Below are 21,030 nucleotides of genomic sequence, written 5' to 3'. Positions count from 1 at the left end.
CTGTGAGTCACTCCATATCTTTCCAGGTAATGTCTTTTTTCTCCTTTAAGTTACTCAAAGTTCATTTCCACTGCTGACAACTAGAAAACCCTGAACTGACATTCCTGCTACGTCCTTTGTCAAACCATCCACCTCTCTGCATCGTTAACTAGATGAACTCTTCAAAGTAGAGTGTATACTTGTGTCCCTGCCCTAAAGATCAACACTGCCTCGCTAGGAACTCAGGAAATGTTTGTTGGGTAAGGGGATGAGAGATTTTAGATGATTCTATGGACACACATTGTGATCTTGAGAACGCCCTCCAACTTCTGTGGCGCATTATTCCCTCAGGACCTCACTGCAAGGAACAGTTAGGTAGTAGCAATGATGAAAAAGATTCTTCAGTCCATGACCTGCTGCTTCACAGTCAGAACTACCAGAACAGAGTTTCCCTGGAGAGGAGAACCCACTGTCAAACTTACAACTACCGCCTATTTTATGTCCATTGCACAAGAAAGATTTCCTACAATGTCAAATTCTTACTCTCCTGGTTTTTCAGTTACTTTATGTTCCTAAGTGGACTTGGATTCATCAGATTTATCTTAAATGATTGATCATTTAAGACCAACTGGGATTCAGGAACAACAAGACCATTCTCTCTCCAACACCTGTACCAACTCATGGGCAACCATGTTAATACTATGCAATTCTCAGCCTGCCATAGTTCACTGGAGCAAGAGCACACATGACCCAGGGTGCACCAGTCAGATTCTATCCTCTGGAACATTTTTATTGCAGTCAAGACAGACTGGTGTCACTCTAGGCTGTTCACAAGGACAGAGAATAGGTGAATACGGGAGAGATGGGGAACTTCTGCTTTGTGGCCGCTATCTAAAGACATACAGGGGGTCGATCTGTGGAGAAAGAGAAAAGATGAGCAGGACAAAGCAGAAAGAGGCACCTGTGGTCCCAGAGAGGTGAAACCAAGAGAGGCTCCTTTCCTTTCCTGATGGCTTTACAGGTCCCAGTTCTGGTCTCCTGATGGGCTCCCTAGGACACTCCGTCCTCAAGTTAGTTCTGCAAGACACCTATGAATCCACAGAGTAAATATTCCTTTATTTTTCTCAGCCACTCTGACATGGGTACCTGCAACCAAAAACATAACGAAGATACCTGCCCCAGGTCAGGCTGTGTGGTCTTTCCAAAAGACGCCAGTCTCCTTGCCCCCAGTCTGCCCCAGCCCCACCCCTAATGCCTCTTTCACGTGGGCTTCCAGGCTGAGCATCCAGGTCGGTGCCCCTGTGTGCAGAAAAGAGGCAGCACTGAAGACCTGAGACAGTGCTTCCTCACCAGGCCCACCTGCAAGCCAGCCCTTCCTGGTGTCTGGGAGTTTTGCTATCAGGAGGGTGCTCTCCCGAACTGGTCTGAGGGGTCTCCCTGTGCCTACAATGCTTAGGCAAGCAACGTGGTTTATGCTAAATACTTGCTTCCCTTGTAGGAGTCTGGGGCTTTGGTGAGTCATAGGCCAAGTTGTCTAAGCGACCAGTCCCCAGTAAAATTCCTGGACACGTCATCTGTAATGAGCTTCCCTGGCAGACAACACTGCACATGTGTCATCACCCCTAGTCCCACACCCTGTGTGAATCCACTGGGAGGGGCCCCGTGGAAGCGGCGCCTGGTCTTGCCCCACTTTGGCCCATGCACACTTGCCCTGTGCTGATCTTGCTCTGCAGCCTCCAGCTGTAATAAAGCTTGGATACAAGTGTGACTATCTGCTGTGTCTTGTGAGTCCTCTCAGCACATCATCCACACGGGTGTGGTCTTGGAGACACTTACAAGTACCTTCCAGGAGAAGGCCTGTGTCATTTTACATCAGTGCCATTATGAGTTGGCTGTGACCGGCCTCTCAGCCTCACCTTCCACGGTCCCCACATACCACCCCACATCCCAACGACACCACTGCCTCCAGCATTTCCACTGTCCCCAAGTCCCATAAAGTGGTGAGTTCCAGGAAGTCAGGAACTTGGCCCCAGGGGTTGCAAACCAGGGACCTATTAACTAGGACAGGCCCTGGCACACAATAGGTGCTCAGTGAAGTGTTTTGAGCTTTATTCTTCCTCCCTCCTCTGAAAACCTGGGAACGGACAGCCCTTGCACTGGAGACGTGACACTTATGATTTGTCATAAAGATGCCAGAATCCCCTGATTAGATCTAGATTCAAATTCAGACTCAATATACATAGCTGAGAATTTGGAAGTGAAAGCCAACACGGGAGGTGTCCTTCTCCCCATTTTGCAGACATGAATCTCGGAGAAGTTGAGCGACTTATCCAAGGCTGCACAGCACTGGGACGAAAGGCAGCCCCAGAGCAGTTGGATCCCAGAGTCAACCCTGGGAAGCTCTCCTCACATCGCTGCGTGCAAACCTGGCCTGGAGCGCCACTCTGGAGCTCGGGGGCAGGCCTCATCTCTGGCCTTCTCCTCTGAGACCTCTCTGAAGGTAAGGACAATGGATGCTGACACTTCTCTCACCACCCAGGCCACCAGCACAGGGCGGCACAGACAGGGCCCAGAAAGTTGTACTGGTGATACCATGTCAACCCCTGAAGGCCTCCGCTAATTCTTCCTCCTGTGTGAGTGGGCTCACTGCAGACAGGCTGGGGGCAGGGCTCTGACTCCCTCCCAGGTTTAGCAAATGCTTAGAAGTTCAATCCTTGTGGAAAGCGGGTGGCCGTAGCTTCCTTTGCTGGAGCCTGACAGCCAGCTTCAGGGTCCTGCCACCCCAGAAAGCTCCAGGTTTCCTTAGGCCGAATCCTTCTGACATTTTCAATGGTAAAATAAATTTGATTTGCAGAAGCCATGAAGGAACCGGGGTGATGTGATTTCCAAAATGCACTGTGTTATTGGATATGATAAAAGACTGAATGAGTCCGTAAACGTAGCAGTTTAGTAACTGTTAAAAAATCAATACCCATAACGGCATGGAGGAGGAGGAGGAGGCTGTAATGGATGGTGCAGAACAGGGAGGTTTCATGCCTGAGCTCACCACACACACACACCCAAATCCACAGCCCCCTCACAGACAACGGGACACAGACTCCCCCTCCCCCTCAGGCACGCATAAACAGGCACAGATACTCACAGACGTGCAAATGCTCAGACACGTGCACACCACATGTGAGTATGTGTCCAACAGCACTAACAACAGGTGCCATCTATTGCCCAGTGCAAATGTGCCAGGCACTGACATAAGAACTGCAAACCCTTATTTCAATTACTGCCTTATTAATCTTCATCATTGTATGAGGTGAGCAGATTTTTATTCTCATTTTGCAGATGAAGAAATTGAGGTGCATCCATCTTAACTAACCCCTCACGGTCACCCCAGCTAGGAACCAGGGAAGCTGGGAGTAGGACCCAGACTGACTTCAGAAGTCTTGTTCATTTTTTGGGGGGAGGGAGCATATTTCATTAATTCTTTTACAGTTTTATTGAGATATCGGTGTCTTCTAAGCTTCCCACATTTAAAGTGAACCGTTCAATGAGATTTGACGTGTGTCTGTACCCAGGGCATCATCCCCACCACCAAGGTAATGAACACATCCATCACCTTTAACAGCTCCCTACTGCCCCCCACCCCTGTACCCCTAGCATCCTGTCTGCTTTCTATCACTATTGGCTAGTTTGCATCCTCTAGAATCTTAAATAAATGCAATCACACAGGATGTTGTCTTTTCGTCTGGCAGCTGCCATATTCACCATGACCACACAGACAGGTGTGAGTGTACTCAGGCTTGCACACCCATGTCCACAAGTCCTTGCACACCCCGCACCATTCCACTGAGCACTGCACATTCCACGATAACCAAGCCATCACAGTGCCTACCCCAGGGAACTGGACCGGGCCACCTCCCGAGCCAGCATGGCCACCCCTGGGCTGTGGGCAGAGAAGGAAAGCCTCCAGCACCACCAGGCTGGGTGAGGGCCACACTCAAAGTGGAGAAAGCAGGAGAGTAAACAGGAAGACAGGAGAACAGGTGTGGGAGGAAGAGGAAGCAGTTGGGGCCACAGACCAAGCTCAGGTGGGCTTGACTGGCTAAAGGGGAGTTTTCCTTCTACAGTGGCCGTGGAAAGATAATCACAAGATGCCTGGGAGGTGGGGGCGGAGAGAGTGGGTGGGGAAAAATGAGCAGAACTCCTCTGCAGGAGCACAGTCCACGTGCCAGGGGGCCGCACTGGAATGGAGCTCACGGTTGACCCTCAGCCCTCACAGGACACAAAGTCCACTCACACCTCCGCTCGGTTCCCCCTGGCTCTCCCCCTGGATGCACACGGAATCACTCCAGGAGTTCAAAACAATCCTGAGCTCTGGGCCCCACTCCCAGAAAGTCTAATTTGGGTTGTTTCGGGGGAGGGGTGTTCAGGGCATATGAATTTTTAAAAGCTCCCCAAGTGATTATCTAACATTCAGCCAGAACGAGAGCCACTGTAACTCATCACTCACCTCCAGCCTCAGGATGGGTGCCTCCCCCAAGGGCCCCAGGACACCAAAAAGCCCCAGGGGGGCCTGAAAACACAGCTGGGGAGGAGTCTCCAAATCCTACCTCCCTACAAATACCCTCTTAAGAAGTTAACTGAATAACCAGTGTTGATTAGATACCAATTAATTGGTAGCAGAGGACTGATGGTTTTATAAAAAAATAAATTTGATTATCATGTTATTAACCGAAATTGGCACAAGTAGTAACTACTCAGTGAAAAAGACTTCCTTATCAATATCAGATATTTAAAACCATTCACATGTTACTGGTAATGTAACATCTAGATAATGAGATATCAATTAGACCCATTACATGTTATTTACATTGGCTGTTGTTTTTGGAATCTACAGTGGAGACTGCGCCATAGTCTCCACTCCCTCCTTCTGTCCTGATGACTACTGATGACGTGGGGCCGCCTCACAGCTAACACATTGACAAGTGTTGGAAGGGATGACACTAGAAGTATGAATCGCCACTGAGTGCAGGGAGCACCGAGTCTGTTTCAGCTTCACACCCTGGTAGCAGGAGCAGAAGTCTAATCTAATGCATCATCTCTGCCAAGCCAAGGCACTGAGGGACTGCTGTAAAATCCTCTTTATCTTAATTATGTTTTACTTTCAGTTAATCAAACGACTTTACAGTTACCTTGATGCCGACTCACATGAACCAGATTATTTCAGACACATGGACCCTCTGCTACGCTGCAGGTGTTTGAACTGCAGAGACTGTGGTGGGACTGGAGGTGCCCGTGCATCCTCAGGGAGAAGGACCATTGATGTGGCCCTCAGGGCGTGATGGGCATGAGTCTGAGTCACTTCAATGTGTCTTTATCAAGCAGAGAAAACAGGGCCCGAGCAAGTTTAGGAGAGACTTCACTGTGAGAGTGAAAGATTCAGGCAGTAGAGTGACCATGATTAATGAGACGGAATCGTTCCATGGAAAACAAACCCATTGGTGATATTTTGAAAACTGTTAAAAATGTTTAAATGGGTGATATCCCCCAAAGGCCATATAACAGAGGAACAATTAGCCCCTTCATAGGTGCTGGTCCTGTAGAGAAGGTCATGTCTATTTCCAGTGAAGAAGGTGCTGGTTAAGAATGTGGTTTTCAGCCCTGATCTGTGTGGCTCAGTGGGTTGGGTGTCATCCCCAAAGCAAAAGGTCACCAGTTCAATTCCCAGTCAGGGCACATGCCTGGGTTAAGGATCCTGTCCCTTGTTGGGGCACGTGCAGGAGGCAACAATCGATGTTTCTCTCCCTTTCCCTCTCCCTCCCTCCCTTCCTCTCTCTCTAAAAATAAATTATTTAAATCTTTAAAAGAAAAGAATGTGGTGTCAACTTTGAGACCTTGGGCCAATTCTCCAAGCCTTGATTTATGCCTCTGTAAAATGGGTATAATGACATTATCTACCTTATTGGGCTGTGTGGGGGCTACGGGGCAAAGATCTTTAAAGCCCACGGCGCTGCACCCATGGCGGGAGTTCAATTAACAGTGCTTGTTACTGTTACTCTGCTTCCATTGCATAGTGATCTTGGTCCCGTCTAATGCTGTTCACCTTCAATTTTACTTTGATATTGTTGTCACCCCTCCTCCTTGTGATTGTTGTTGGGGGTGAGGCAATTTCGGGGCATCTTCTTGCCCAGCACTTAGTTTTTGACCTTTCTCAATCACTTTATTCTGGCTGAGAGTCTTATAAACACCATGGAAACCAGCTTGGTTTCTGAACTCAGTCTGCTTTGAATTGGGAATTTAGCCAACCGTTCTCACAGAAACAAGGGACACTTCATCACATTTCTTCCATCTTACATTGTAGTTGCTATTTATTTTACTTTGTTGCTGCTTCCTTTTTCCTTTTCTTTGATTTAGCTGGCGTTGTCAAGTGACTATTTATTCCTATCTTCCCCACCCTCCATTATTTTGACAATTGTCTTGTGTTTTTCATTCTTCTCATGCTGATTGTCCTAATTTTTACCTACATAAAACACCCCATATTCTTCTGTTGCTATATTAAAACAAGATATCAGTGATTACTCTACTCCCTCCCACATGCCAGAGCTCTTTCTGTCCAGCACTGCTCCTACTCCCTCTCCGTCTCTCTCTCTCTCTCTCATCTCTTTGCATTTAAGCTCTATATTTTGACATATTTCTACACCTGATCTTGTAATACAACTATTACTTTAATTCTCAAAAGAAACAATCTTCTAATTCAGGTCCGTATTTTGAAATTCAGGAACCACTTCCTTCTAAGTTCCAAATGTCTCTACTTTGTTCCCATTGGGCCTCTTCAGGAGCTCTTACTCTCTTTTGTTGCGGTGCTAAAGTTGTCTCCTTGCTCTTGCCCAGATCTGTTTCAGGAAGAGACACCTGTCCCAGGCCTTCTCAGGCCTGCTTCCCCAGTTTCTGTCCCCATAGCCGCAGTGGTTTTCTGTGCCTGCTCCGAGTTCTGCAGGTGCTGGCACACAGTTCCGGCTGTCCAAGCCTGACCAGCGTGAGAAAGCACACGGCTTCCGCTCCTCTGAGCTCTGCCTCCACGGAAGCATTCCCCAAAAATCAATACCTGTGGCCAGCAACTCAACCATAAATGGCAAAATTGCTGTGGCAAAACACAAATTTAAAAAAATAGCCTGCAAACTGGTCATTGGCCAAATTGACCATGTGACAACTTGACCACCGTTGAAGTAATTTATGGCAAATTGGTTTGCTTCCCCAGAAAAGCACCGGTAGCCCAGCCTTGCTTTGGAGAGGACACTGAGAGGCAGCTGGCAAACGGGCAGGTAGGGATACAGTTCAGGCTTCATGCTCCCGGAATCTCCTCGTGTTGCCATTAGAGTCATTCTGCTTTCATCCAGACAAGGCAGACCATTCTTGTGTACCCGCAGACACCAATGAGAGTGCATCTTGATAAGTCTGTAGTTGCAAGTCTTGTGTTTGTGACCTCTCAGCCTGTTAACAAATGTGCCATAAAAAAATCTAATGAGAAAAAATCTGCCTTAGTTTGGAGTGTGTTTGCCAGAAGTCAGACAGCAGCTCTGACTCCTGGTTCTGCCCCCAGTGGACAGATAATGGGACGGAGCCAGGCAGATGAGCCATGTCCCCAGGAGAAGGCCAGACTGGGGGTGGGACTGGAGACTTTGTATCACAGAAAACTGTGGGCCTGGGCTTGGCAGACTGAGAGCAGGGAGGGTGGGATGGAAATCAGGGCACTCAGCCTCAGCCTGGAGATGGTCAAACACTGTGTTCACAGTGGGCACATCAATAGGGTGATGTCCCAGGAAGAGCAGGTTCTGTGTGGTCCCAAGGGCTGGGACTGAGCCAGCTGTGGAATCTGGCCAGTGATGGACCAGTCCAGGAAAGACCAAGTTCCCTTTCGTTAAAGGCATGCAAGCCAGACCTGAGACATCACCTGATAGGGATGTTACTAGGAGGTCACCTGATTCCTGGGGATAGATAGAACCCTGGGGATTCCAGGGTTCCTGCCTACCTGGGAATCTGTAATCCTTAAGATGGCTCACATGCATTGGAGTGGGGGTCCTGCCTCCTGCCACTGGACACTGCGATTCATAAAAACTTAGCATGTTGAGCCCTGGCTGAGTGGCTTAGTTGTTTGGAGTGTCATTCCATACACCAAAAGGTTGCAGGTTCAATTCCTGGTAGTGCACATACCTAGGCTGTGGGTTCAATCCCTGGTTGGAGCGCATATGGGAGGCAAGTGATGGATGAGTCTCGCGCGCAACAATGTCTCTCTCTCTCTCTCTCCCATTCCTCTCTAAAATCAATAAATATATCCTCAGGTGAGGATTAAAACAAAAGCTTAGCATGTTGAGTTGGTGAGTGTGGTCTCTCATGTTAAAAAAAAAAGCCACAATACCTTTTTATTTGCTCCCAGGAATCTGGCATTTATCTTAGAGAGTAAATGCTTTATTTTAGGAAAATCACCATGATGTGCTTTTTAGTTACACAAATGCTCACCGGTTGTTTGTGGAGAAAGCCATAAAATCACCATTAACCTGAAAACAAATTTTTTAAGCCAAGAACTACCTTAGGCTTCTGTTTAGCAGCAGTGACTTGCATGCCCCTCCCTGTGAGGGAGAAGGGTGGTAGGGGTACGAGTGGAAGCTGTAAGAATGTTTTCTTGCTTCTGTATGAAATGAATGTGCTGCAAACTGGAGTGGGCTCCTGAGGAAATGCAGGTCCCTTGAGGGGCACTAATTCAGAGAGAGGCCCCTGACCCCAGAGGGAGCATGCTGACCTCACTGCTTGACCTCTGCTGGAGGAAAGACTGGGAAAGGGAACTGGATGGGACCCAGTGACCTTGGAATGGAGCTATTTGAGGTCAGTAAGCCTGACCTACCTGCTCCTGAACACCTGAGGAGTGGGGCTTCCCTTGAAGGGACTGGATATTCCCACTGTCAATCATGTTAGGAAATGAGTGGCCCCAGGGAAGGAAGTGGGGAAAGGGGCGGGGATGACAGATGGGGATGAGGCGACTCCAGCTTCCTCTGAGCTGAGCTGGCCTTTGTTCCATGAGGCAGCTGGAAGTGAAGTTGTCCTTGCTCTGTAGGGTCCCCAGGGCGGGATCTGGGAACTTCGGATCTGAGCACAGCCCCGTCTAGAGCAGGAATAAGTTCTTCTTGGTACTATTCTTCCCTTCTCTGAACACAGAACCTTTAGGAAAATGTATCTAAAGTTGAAGTTTCTTCTTGGCTGAACTATGGAGAATTAAGAGAAGGCCAGCCCTGTGCTTGGGTTTGCATCTGGGATGATGAGGGACTGGAGCCCCTGGGAGAGAACAGTGACACCACAGCCCCCACGAGCCATCACAGACAGGGCAGCGGAGGGACAGGCAAGCCCGGCATTTAAGACTCATGAACAAGAACTAGCCTCGTAGGATTTCCCAGACAGTAGGAGTCTAGTAGGTAAGCCTTTGCAGTCAGTGGTAATTGGGTACTTTATCAAGATGTGACTTCATGTTGTCATCAGGGACAGAAGAAGTACCTGTCCATAGGTTACTTCTTTCTCAGCAGTCACATGAAGATGAAGTGACCTACTGTACCTAAAACTAAGACTCAGAGACATACAGTGGTCAGCCCCAGCTCACCCAGCCAATATGTGGTGCAGCTGGACTGAGGGTCTGTATTGTACCCTCTTTTCAGTGGACCTCGGTGCCTCTATCCTGGCAGGGTTACAGTAGATCCAGGCAATATCTACCACAGACAATGGGTAGAAAAATGCAGCAGGGAGTAAGGGGCAGAGCTGAAGAGACCCCAGGATGAGGGGTGATTAATAGCCAGAATCCAAACAAAACCACAAATCTCATTAGGGAAAACAGATTTTGGAATTATACTCTTTCGACGGACATAGAGGAGGCTGAGGCCTGTTGCAAGGCACCGGGGGGTGGAAGGCTGGTTCCTGAGCAGGTAGAGGAGTGCGTGAGTCCATAACTTGTTCCAAACCTCACTGCCTGTAGGATGAGTGGCCTTGATCACACTGCCCACAGACCCTTCAGATATCTCTGTAAAGAGTCACTGGTGACTCCTAGTTAGCAGGTGCTCATGCCCAAGAATGGGTTACATCTAGGACAAGGGCAGCTGATCATTTAGGTCAGGTCAGTGAACATTTAATGAGTCCAAGTGTGTCCCAGGCCTCATGTTTAGCCTGGAGGAAATATAGACACAGCATACATGAACAAGGAGTGAGGTGACCAGGACAAGAAGGTGAGACAAGGGTTGTGACAGAGTGACCCAGGGACACTGGGGACACACATAGGACAGAGGAGGAGAGGCGTGGAGGCTGCCTCTCCTTTGCCTGCTCAGCCCACCTGTCACAGAACTTGCCACACGGAACTGAGTGTGAGCCCGTGCCCTGTGCCAGACTCTGAGCTTCCCAAGGGCGGGATGCGGCCTGGTTTCTGTGTGCGTCCCTCACCGCAGGACAGGGTCAGTCATGTAGGAGACACGTGGTGAGGAAAGCACAAGCAGAGTGCGTAGCATGGACAAGGGTGATGGGAGCACGGCCTGCAGAGGTGGCAAAAGCTCCATGTAGGAGCTCTGTGTAGGAGCAGTCCTGCAACTGCAGGCTGAGGAGTGGCACTCTATCCAGCAGGTGACAGGGGGCACCAAGCAGGGATCACATTGAAGCATACAGTGGGAGGCCGCTGCGGGGCAGTGATTTCTGCCTGTATCCACCAGCCTGTGGGACATCCTGCAAGGGACTAGCAGGACAGTAGCCACTCCAGAACTGTCCCATCCGAAGTGTGCCCTGAAGCAGGAGAGGAACCTGTGGGAAAGGCAAGATGATATAAATCAGAGCTAACCTGTGCTGATCACTGACTCTCTAAATCAAGAACCTGGCAGATTTTCTGGGCGGGAATCAATCTTCCTGTCCCCACAGTAAATACCATAATCTTTTTTCCAGTGTGGTTTAGAGAATGTAACTGCCGTGCTCATGATTTATTCGAAAATATTCTGCCAGGTTCTGTGAATGAATGGGGAGTTGACATGATTTTAAACAGGGGGTCGGAGCATGCTGTACAGTGGTGCCAGGCCTCCCTCCTGCAGCACCCCTTTCCAGCAGGCTGCCGGCTTCCACGCCGGCCGTGAGGGAGCAACCTGTGGCAAGCCACCCAGACCAAGAGGCCCAAGGCACCAGAATGCCCACTCCCTAGCCAGCAGGGGACAGAGCCGAGGCAGCAGACTGCCAGCACCGGGTCTATCCCTCCAGCCCTCTTTCCATGGAAGCCAATTCGGGATTTCTAAGTTTTTTTGTAATTTTTAAAATTACACAGTTAATACAAGACACGTTCTTGTTATGCGAGATTCAAACAAGGCAGAAGTTTCCAGAACAATATGTAAACTCCCCCACCCACTACCCACCTTCCTACTTCTTCCCTCAGGGACAGCCCTGCACACAGTCACCCCTCCTGCTCACAAACGCCGTGCCTTTGCCGCAGGAGCAGGTTCACCCTGCACACAAGGTGTGCACGGGGTCGCGTGGCTTCCCAGTGTTTCCACCTTTCTAGAAAAATACTGCAATGAACTTGTTTTATACGTAAATGTATTTATGTATGAGTTTTCTTTTAATATAAATTCTGAATAAGATGTTCCTGCCTCCAGTTTTGACGGCTTCTGCTACGTTGCCCTCCAAACGTAATTTGCCCATAAGACACAAGTGTCTCCTTCCCCACAGTGCTAGTAATACGTTCCTTTAACCTTTGCGGAGCTGACGGGCAGAGAGCCCTCATAACCGGTTCTCAGGAACGTGGGGCGCACTTTCTGCCCTGGTCATTCCTGCATTCGGTTTTCTATTAGGTTGTCTTTTTTCTATGGAATTTCGGGATTTTAGTTTTGCCATGAATATATTGCAAATATTTCATTTCAGTTGTTTGTCTTTCAACCTTGTTTGTCTTCCTTGTTCGGAGATGGTACATGTTTTAAAGAATTCAGACCTATCTTTTTATCTATGCCTTCTGGGTTTTGTGACTCACACTGGAAGGCATCCCTTCCCCAGGATTGTATTGTTGATTTTTTTCTGTATTTCCTTTCAATGTTTTTATGTTTCTGCTGTTGCACCTGCCCCTTGCCTCCCACATCTCTGTCTGCACCCTCACTTTTCTCCTCTGACTCCCCACCTTCTCCCCAGGCAATCCATTGTCCTCCAGCCGCTGCCCTCAGGCTCTGTCTCCAGTCTCTGCTCTGGGCTCCAGACTTAGAACCCACCTGTCTACTTGACATCACAAAAAGGCCACAAACTTGACAAATCCAAAACTGCACCCAGGGTCTTTCTTCCTAAACCTGACTTCCTTTCTCTCTTAGGAAATAGCTTACGAGCCTGGGCCTCACTGTTTGTGAGGCCCTGTCCTTCACCCTCTATATCCACACCCCACCAAGAGCGTGCAGGGGTCTTGTCGGCTGTACCTCCTATGCTCCCAATCCACTGCTCTCTGCCCACCCTCCCCACCCTAGACCTGTCTGAATTCATCTGTGGCCAGAGCTTTGGCCTCAGCCAGCTAGTTTGCTTTTCCAGCTCCGCTCTTACCTGCTTAATCCTTTCTCCACACATCAGTCAGTCTGACCTCTTTGAAACTCAGATGAGATCATGTCACCCCCTTTTTCTGAAAGCCATTAGGATAAAGAATAAAATCCTTCCTATGGCCAACAAGACCTTACATGGCCTGCCTACCGGTCTGGTCTCGGTCTCGCTCTGTGTGCACCAGCCATTCAGTCCTCTTCTGTGTCTCCAACCACAGGTCCTTTGCACATGCTGCTCTCACTACGTGTCATGGTCTCTCCTTCCATACCCTATCTCTCTTCTCCAGTTAAATATTGTTCTCTCTTTCTCTCTCTCAGTTCAACTGTCATTTCCATGACCCCATAGACTAGCTCAGGCCCCCATGTTATATTTTCTCATAGTATCATGCACATTTTTCTCACAACACCCATCCCAGTTTGTGCAGATTACATTTCAGTATTTGATTATTTGATGTCTACTGGTCTCCCCCACGAGACCACTGGCTCTGCGAGGGCGGGACCTGGGCCTGTCTGGCTCAGCACAATGTGCAGTGCAGGCATGTGCTCAGTGAACCTCTGCTGTCAGAACAACTCAGCCTTGGCCTCTGGCGGCTCTGCTGCTTCCTTGGCACCAGCAGCCAGGCAAGACCAGGACTGCTCTCTCTTTTGAGGTGCAGCAAGACGAGAAGACTCGTTTCTCTTTGCCAAGAGCTGAGCAAGTCTCAAATCTAGGTCTCAGAGATGCTGGAGAGGCAGAGAGGGAGAGGGAGAAGGTATTGGAGGAGGCAAGATGCTCACTTCTTCAGGGAGAAATTGGAATGGAGTGATGACATTTTGAGATGCAGCTCGTCTCCCCTCTCATGATCTGATCAGCTGAGGAGACCCTGAGTGCATAGCTGCCAGCAGGGATCAGGGAGCAAGGAAGCAGCCGTGAGAGGTCCTGGCAGTTTGTGCTTCAGTGGTGGGCAGTGTCCTCGTGGCCCAGCCATGCTGGACTGAACTGAAATGCCTGCCGACTCCATTGTTGTAAGATGGCCACATGGACAGCTGAAATGCACCCTGCTTCCCAGTGGAGATGAGTAGGATGAACTCACTAATGAGTGAAGGGAAGGAGGGAGAGCGTGAATGACGGGTGCTACATTCATTCTCACTTTTTTGACAGATATCTGTAGAGTTTCTAGTCTGGGGCAGGTCTTGGACTCTGCTCTCCTGCCAAGAGATACCAGGGAAGCCAGTAGCGTTGTCAAAGGAGTCCCCACCACAAGCCCACAGGCAGGAGGACCCCACCACAACCAGCAGCCCAGCCCAGGGAGTTTATCTGTCCCCACAGGCCTGAAGCTCCCTCCACATGAGACCCACTGAGCATCCCGGCCCGGGCTGTGCCCTCTCAGGCAGCACCTCTGGGAACAGCAGGAGCAACAGTGACACCAGGTGTGCCCAACAAACCAGTATCACACCACAGAAGTCTTAACCTTGAACTGTCATTAGAACCACTGCCTGCATAAGCAAACAGGGTGACTCCCTGCTAAATAAAACAATTGAATGCTACCCAATGTCTCCTAACATAAAAGATGAAATATCAAGCATACCACCAAAAATCATTTATCACACCAAGAATCAAGAAAACGACCATTTTAAAGCAGTGCAGAGAGTAAATTTTATAGAACTTAATGTTTACATTAGAAATGAAGAAGTCTCAAATCAGTCATCTAAGTTCTGCTTCAAGAAACTAGAAAAAAAGTAAAATAAACCCAAAGTTACGAGAAGGATTATAAAAATCAGAGCAGAAATTAATGAAGTTGAAAATAGGAAAATGATAAAGAAAATCAATGAAACAAAAATCTGGTTCTTTGAAAAAAATCAATAAAGCTTACAAATCTCTAGCAAAACTGACAAAAATATAAAAGAGAGAAAAATAATTCACCAATATCAGCAGTGAAGTAGGGGGTGTCTCCATAGACCCTGCAGCCATGAAAAGGATAATGAGGGAATACTACAAATAACTTTACACTCATAATACAACAAAGTAAAGGAGAAATGGACCAATTTCTACAAAACTCTAACCCATCAAAACTTAACCAAGATTAAAGATATTACCCAAATAGCCTCAGAACCATTAAATAAATTGAATTTATAATTAAAACCTTTAATGAAAGGAATCCCCAAGTCCAGGTGGTTTTACAGAAGAATTCTATCAAACATTTAAAAAAATAACTAACACCTCTCAAAAGAAAATACACAAATGGCCAACAGGCATATGAAAAAGTGCTCATCATTATGCATCATCAGGGAAATGCAAATCAAAACAGCAATGAGATGTCATCCCACACCCTCAGCATGGTCATCATCAAAAAGACAAAAAACACAATACCAAGTGTTGGCAAGGATATGGAGGAAAAGGGAATCCCTGTGCACCGCTGGGAGGAATACAAACTGTTACAACCATTATAGAAACAGTTTGGAAGTTCTTCAAACATTAAAAATAGCACCACCATATGATCCAGCTGTCCTACCCCTGGGTACACGAGTACACACAACAGAACAGGGTGTCTGAACTCCCAAGTTCATTGCAGCGTTATTCACAGTAGGCAAGATATGCAATCATCCTAAGGGCCCTTCAACAGATGAATGGATACAGAAAAGACATAGAGACAATGGAATACTATTCCACTTCAGAAAGGCAGGGGATCTTGCCATTTGAGACCACATGGATAAACCTGGGGGACATTATGCTAAGTGAAACAAGCCAGATACAGAAAGACAAATATGCATAATTTCACTTATATCTTAAATCTTTAAAAAAGTCAAACATATACTGAGAGTAGAATGTGGAATGGTGGGCTTGGGACTGGGGTCTTGGGTAAATGGGAGATACTGGTCAAAGGATACGGACTTCCAGTTATACGGGATGGGGTTCTGAAGATCTCATGTACCACATGGTGACTGACTAATAATACTGTATTGTGTACTTGACATTTGCTAAGAGAATAGATCTTAAGTGTTCTCACCACACACATAAAAATAACTGCCCAATTATGAATATGTTAATTAGATAGATTATGGTAATCATTTTACGGTATATATCTATATCAAAACATCACATTGGACATGGTAAATGTATACAATTTTTGTCATTTATACTTCAATAAAGCTAAAAACAATTAACCCAAATTTTACACAATCCCTCAGAAAACAGAAGAAGAAAAAGCACTTGCCAACTTATTTTATAAGACCAATATTAAACTGATATTAATATCTCCCATGAATTAGGATGTAAAAAATAACAAAATGTATTAAGTATTTTGATACATGAATTCAGTAAAGTATAAAAGGTGTTATACATGATGACCAAGTGGATATGCAACGTAGATTTAACGTTCAAAAAAATCAATCGATTGTAATCCACCATATCAACAAACTAAAGAAAAATTATATGATCATCTTAATTAATGTAGAAAAAGCATTTTATAAAATCCAACACCCACTCATGAGTTTTTAACAAATCAAGAAGTTAGGAATAGAAAGAAATTACCCCATTGATAAAAGCAGCTCCAAAAAAAAAATTTGTGGCTAACATTATACTTAAAGGTTAAAGACATACTCAAAAATGTCTATTCTCACTACTCTCATTTGAAATAGTACTAGAAATTCTCACTACTGCAACTGGTAGAAAAATATATAAAAGGCATACATGTTGGAAAGGAAGAAATAAACTCTTCTTACTCACAGATGATATGATTATCTATGTATAAAATCTCAAAATCAACAATAAAAAAATACTTATAGAACTAATGAGTTCAGCAAGTTCTCAAGATAAAAGATCAGCTCACACAAACCAACTATATTTTATGTACTAACAACAAATATACAGAAACTGAAATTAAAAACACAATACTATTTACAACTGCTTCAAAGATGATGAAATACTTAGGTATACATTTAACACAATATGTGCAAGATCAGTATGTTGAAAATTACAAAATTCTGGTGGAAGACATCAAAGAAGACATAAATAAATTGAGAGACATGTTGTGTTTATGGATTAGAAGATTTAACATAGTTAAAAAATCCCCAAATTGATCTACAGGTTTAATGCAATTTCTATCAAAATAGTAGCAAGGTTTTTCAAGACATAGACAAGCTTATTCTAAAATTTATACAGAAATTCACAGGCCACAGAATAATTAAAGCAACCTTGATGGTGAAGAATAGAGTGGGAGGGATCACTTGATTCAGTATCATTGTCATAGTAATTAAGACAATGTGGGGAGAGACACACAGATCAACGGAACAGAATAGTGAACCCAAAAGTAGACTCACAAAAATATGCTCAACTGTTCTTTCTGACAATGGTGCAAAGGTAATTCAGTGGAGAAAAGACATTCACAGGCAAAAAAAAAATGCACCTCAATCACCCTGACCAGTGAGGCTCAGTTGGTTGGGCATCCTTACAGGTTCAAGCCCGCGGGTCAGGGCACATGCCTGGGTTGCAGATTTGGTTCCCAGTGGGGCCTGTATGAGAGGCAACTGATCGATATTTCTCTCTCACATCAATGTTTTTCTCCCTCTCTCCTTCCTTTCCCCTCTTTTTAAAAATAAATAAATAAAATACTATTTGTACCTCAATCTAAATTTTATACATTATACAAAATTAACTCAAAATGCCTTACTGACCTCTATTAAAATGTAAAAATATAAAACTTTTAGAAAAAAATAGGAGGAAATCTTCAGTACCTAAGGCTAGGCAAAGAATTGTTCGAGTTGATACCAAAAGGATGTTTCTGAAAAGGGAAAATTGCATCAGACTGTACCAAAATTAAAAACTTTTGTTCTTGGAAGGATGTAGTTAAAGGATGCAAATACAAAGCAACAGACTGGGAGAAAATATTTACAAACTATATATCCAACAAAGAACTTGTATCTCTAATACATAAAGAACTCCCAATACTCTACAGTAAAAAATAAACAAACAATAAAATTGGAAAATGAGTAAAGTCATAAGTGAATATTTTGCTGAAGAGGATATATAGATGGCAAATAAGCACATGGAAAGATATCCAACATCAAAATACAAAGGGAAATACAAATTAAAACAACAATGAGATATCACTGCACATCCATCAAAACAGTGACCACACCAAATGCTGTCAAGGATGTGGAGAACTGGATCACTCATCCAGTGCATGTGGGAATGTAAAAGGTACAGCAACTCTAGAAAACAGTTTGGCAGTTTCTTATGAAACTAAATATGCAATTACCACACAAACTAGCAGGTGCACTCTTAGGCATTTATCCCAGAGAAATAAAAGTGGTATTCACACAAAAGTCTGTACTTGTTTATAGCAGTTTTGTTCATAATAACGCCAAACTGGAATTAACCCAGATGTTCTTCAATAAATGAATAGTTAATCAAGCTCTGGTACATTCATAAAATGGAATGCTACTCAGTAATGAAAAGGAGCGAATGACTGAGATATGCAACATCTTAGAAGACTCTACATGGAATTATGCTGAATGAAAGAAGCCAGTGCCAAGAGGGTACATACTGGGTGATTTCATTTATATAACATTTTTGAAATGACAAAATTTTAGAGAGAGAAAACAAATTTGTGATTGTTTGGAATTAGGACTGGGGACAAGAACAGGAGAGAGGTGTGTGTGATTTGAAAAGGCAACATGAGTAACTGCTGTTCTGATCGGACTGTTAGGTGTCCTGACTGTGGTGGTGAGCAGGTGAGGAGGTGATAAAGTTGTGATAAAGTTGTATGTAGCTGAACACACACATACACAAATTCACACAAGTAGAAGAGGAGAAACCTGAACAAGATGGATTGATTTTATCCAGGTCAACATCCTGGTTATGACATTGTGCTGTAGTTTTGCAAAATGTTATCATTGGGAGAATATGGGTAAAATCCCCCCTGGGATACACAGGCTCTCTCTGTATCATTTTTAAAAACTGCATGCAAATCTATAATTATCTCAATAAAAATTTCAATTAAAAAAAATTAACCATACCCCTACCATAAGATCTGGCTGTTAGAGTCCTCATTGTTTACTCAAGAGAAATTCAAGACTTTACAATGACTTGCGGGCCAAGACTAAGAGCAACCCAAGTATCCATCAACAGGTGAATGGATAAACAAATTGTGGTATATCCACACAATGGAATGTTATTTGGCCATGAAAAAGGAAGGAAGTACTGATATATGCTACAACATGGAGGAAACTTTATGCTAAAGTAAAGTAGCCAGAGGGGAAAGAACAGTGAGTGTGTACTGTAGCATGCCATTATATAAAACTCTAGAAAATGCCAACTAATCTACAGCCTAAGAAAGCAGACTGGTGGTTGGCTACAGATGGGAGGACATCAAAAAGCGTAAGGGAGCTTTGGGGCAGTGAGTGTGTTTATTTTCTTGATTGTGGTGATGGTTCATGCTGCATACATATGTCAAGACTTACCAGATTGTACACTTCCAGTGTGTCCTGTTTCCCATGCCTCTCTCTATAAAGCTGGAAATAAAAAGAAAAAAATGGATGAGTATGTGAATTAGTAAACAGATCAAGAATGCATATGTAAGTTTAAAAATGGACAAATCAGGAATAAAGGGGTGAGTGATCACAGATTAGAGGTGAATGATAAACAGATGAATGAAGGAGAAACTGAATGAATAAAAGACAGGTGAGCCCTGACTGGTGTGGTTCAGTGGGTTGGTGTCATCCCACAAACCGCAAGGTCGCTGGTTTGATTCCCGGTCATGGCACATGCCTGTGTTTCGGGCTGGGTCCCTGGTTGGGGGTGTGGGGGGGTGGGCAGCCAATCGATGTTTCTCTCGCACATTATGTTTCTCTTCCTCTCTTTCTCCCTTCCTCCTCCTCTCTCTCAAAAAGATAAATAAAAAAATAAAACATTTTTTTTAAAAAAGCAGGAGAGTGTCCAAGCAGAGGCCAAGCTTGCAGGTCCACTCTGGGCCCAATTCCAAAGTTCAGACTTAGTCACTGCCCTGGGTTTCTGTGGAGTTCCTGAATTCAAGACCTAACCTGGCTGAAACCCAGGACCTTCCATTGCCCTTCCACAGGCTCCTGGGTTCATTGGCACTTCCCAAGAAATGCTGCCAGGGCACTCTGAAATGTCCCCCTAGCTCAGAAAGCAGCAGCCCAGACATCAGAGCAGAAAGGGGCAGGGACTACCCCATGGGCCCAGCACAGGGTGGCAGCTCCAAGGATGTGGTCAGAGATTGGTGGACTTGAACACCCTCTAGAAGATCCCAGCCCCCTCCCCCATCGCTGCCCTGTGCTGAGGTACAGAGCAATCAGTTTGTGAGGCTGTGAGGCTCTGAGGTTATATACTTAGGAACAGCCTTGGATGCCTGAGGCATGGTGCAGGGGAGAGGATTCTAGAACCACAGGAGAACAAGGAGAGAGAATGAAGGGGAGGAGGCACTGTGGGTGAGGGGGGAGCAGCAGGGGGAAGATGGGAGGAGGGGTCGTTATCAGAGGGAGCATAGCCCAGGGAGATGGCTGTGGGGCAGAGAAGCTGGCAGAGAGGAACTGGAGAGCTCGCCGCAGGGAGACGTCCAGGGCAAGGTGTACAGGGTGAAGCGGCCCCCTGTCTGAGGCCACATCGACCACAAACTCCCAGCATCGCCTGGAAGTGCCTGCCAGGCTGGAGGTGTGGGGCTTCACTACCGCCATCACCCCACCCAGGGATCTGGAAGGGGTCCAGGGCTCACTGAACACCCAGCTCCTTCCTGTGTGACCACCGCAGGAGTGGGTTTCTCTAAGAACTGATCAGGCCCGATGCTGAATCATCCAGACCTCACAGCCAATTTCCAGATGCTCCTTGTTCACTGACTTGACCTCCCCTCCATCATTCATACCTTTAAAATGACAGAAGACAGGTGCTAGGAGCAGGGACAAGCCATGGTGGGGGTTTGGTCTCCTCAGTCAGCTTTATAACCAGGGGATTCTGAAATGCTAAGCCACAGGGTGCAACCTCGGTCTTGGGTCAGCTTCCAAGGCCTCCTGAAGGTGAGTGAGGGACCCCCTGAGGGAGCCAACTGAACCTGGTCATTGTCTCTGTATGGTTCCATTTCCTGGGAGGGAACCATCGGTCCAGCCTACACCAGAGAACTTCACGTGCTTCCTGGACACCCAGAACTCCAGACTCTGGAATAATCGGCCCATCACTGGAGCAGCAGTGACGGAGTCATTCCACAAGAATCCATTGGTTTGGGGACGCTGGGGCAGGGAGAGGCCTTAGGCACTATGCAGCCCATGTGCTGACTTCCACTGGGGCACAGCTCCAGTCCCAAGAGGTCCAGCCCCCCCCCCACACACACACAGAGCAGCCCCCTCCTCCCAGGACACACTGACCAAGAAGGCTTTCCGGATGTAGATCTGAAACTGTCTGTGGACCTTCCATAGCCTGAGCTTTGCCTTGAAGACCTTCAGATATGCAGAGGAGCTGGCCAAGGGCCCTGATGCCCTGAGCCTGGGTCAC

Source organism: Phyllostomus hastatus, unplaced genomic scaffold, assembly GCF_019186645.2.
Source record: "Phyllostomus hastatus isolate PE091 unplaced genomic scaffold, TTU_PhHast_1.1 phas_scaffold_55, whole genome shotgun sequence".
Taxonomy (NCBI): Eukaryota; Metazoa; Chordata; class Mammalia; order Chiroptera; family Phyllostomidae; genus Phyllostomus; species Phyllostomus hastatus.
This window is presented reverse-complemented; position numbering follows the sequence as displayed.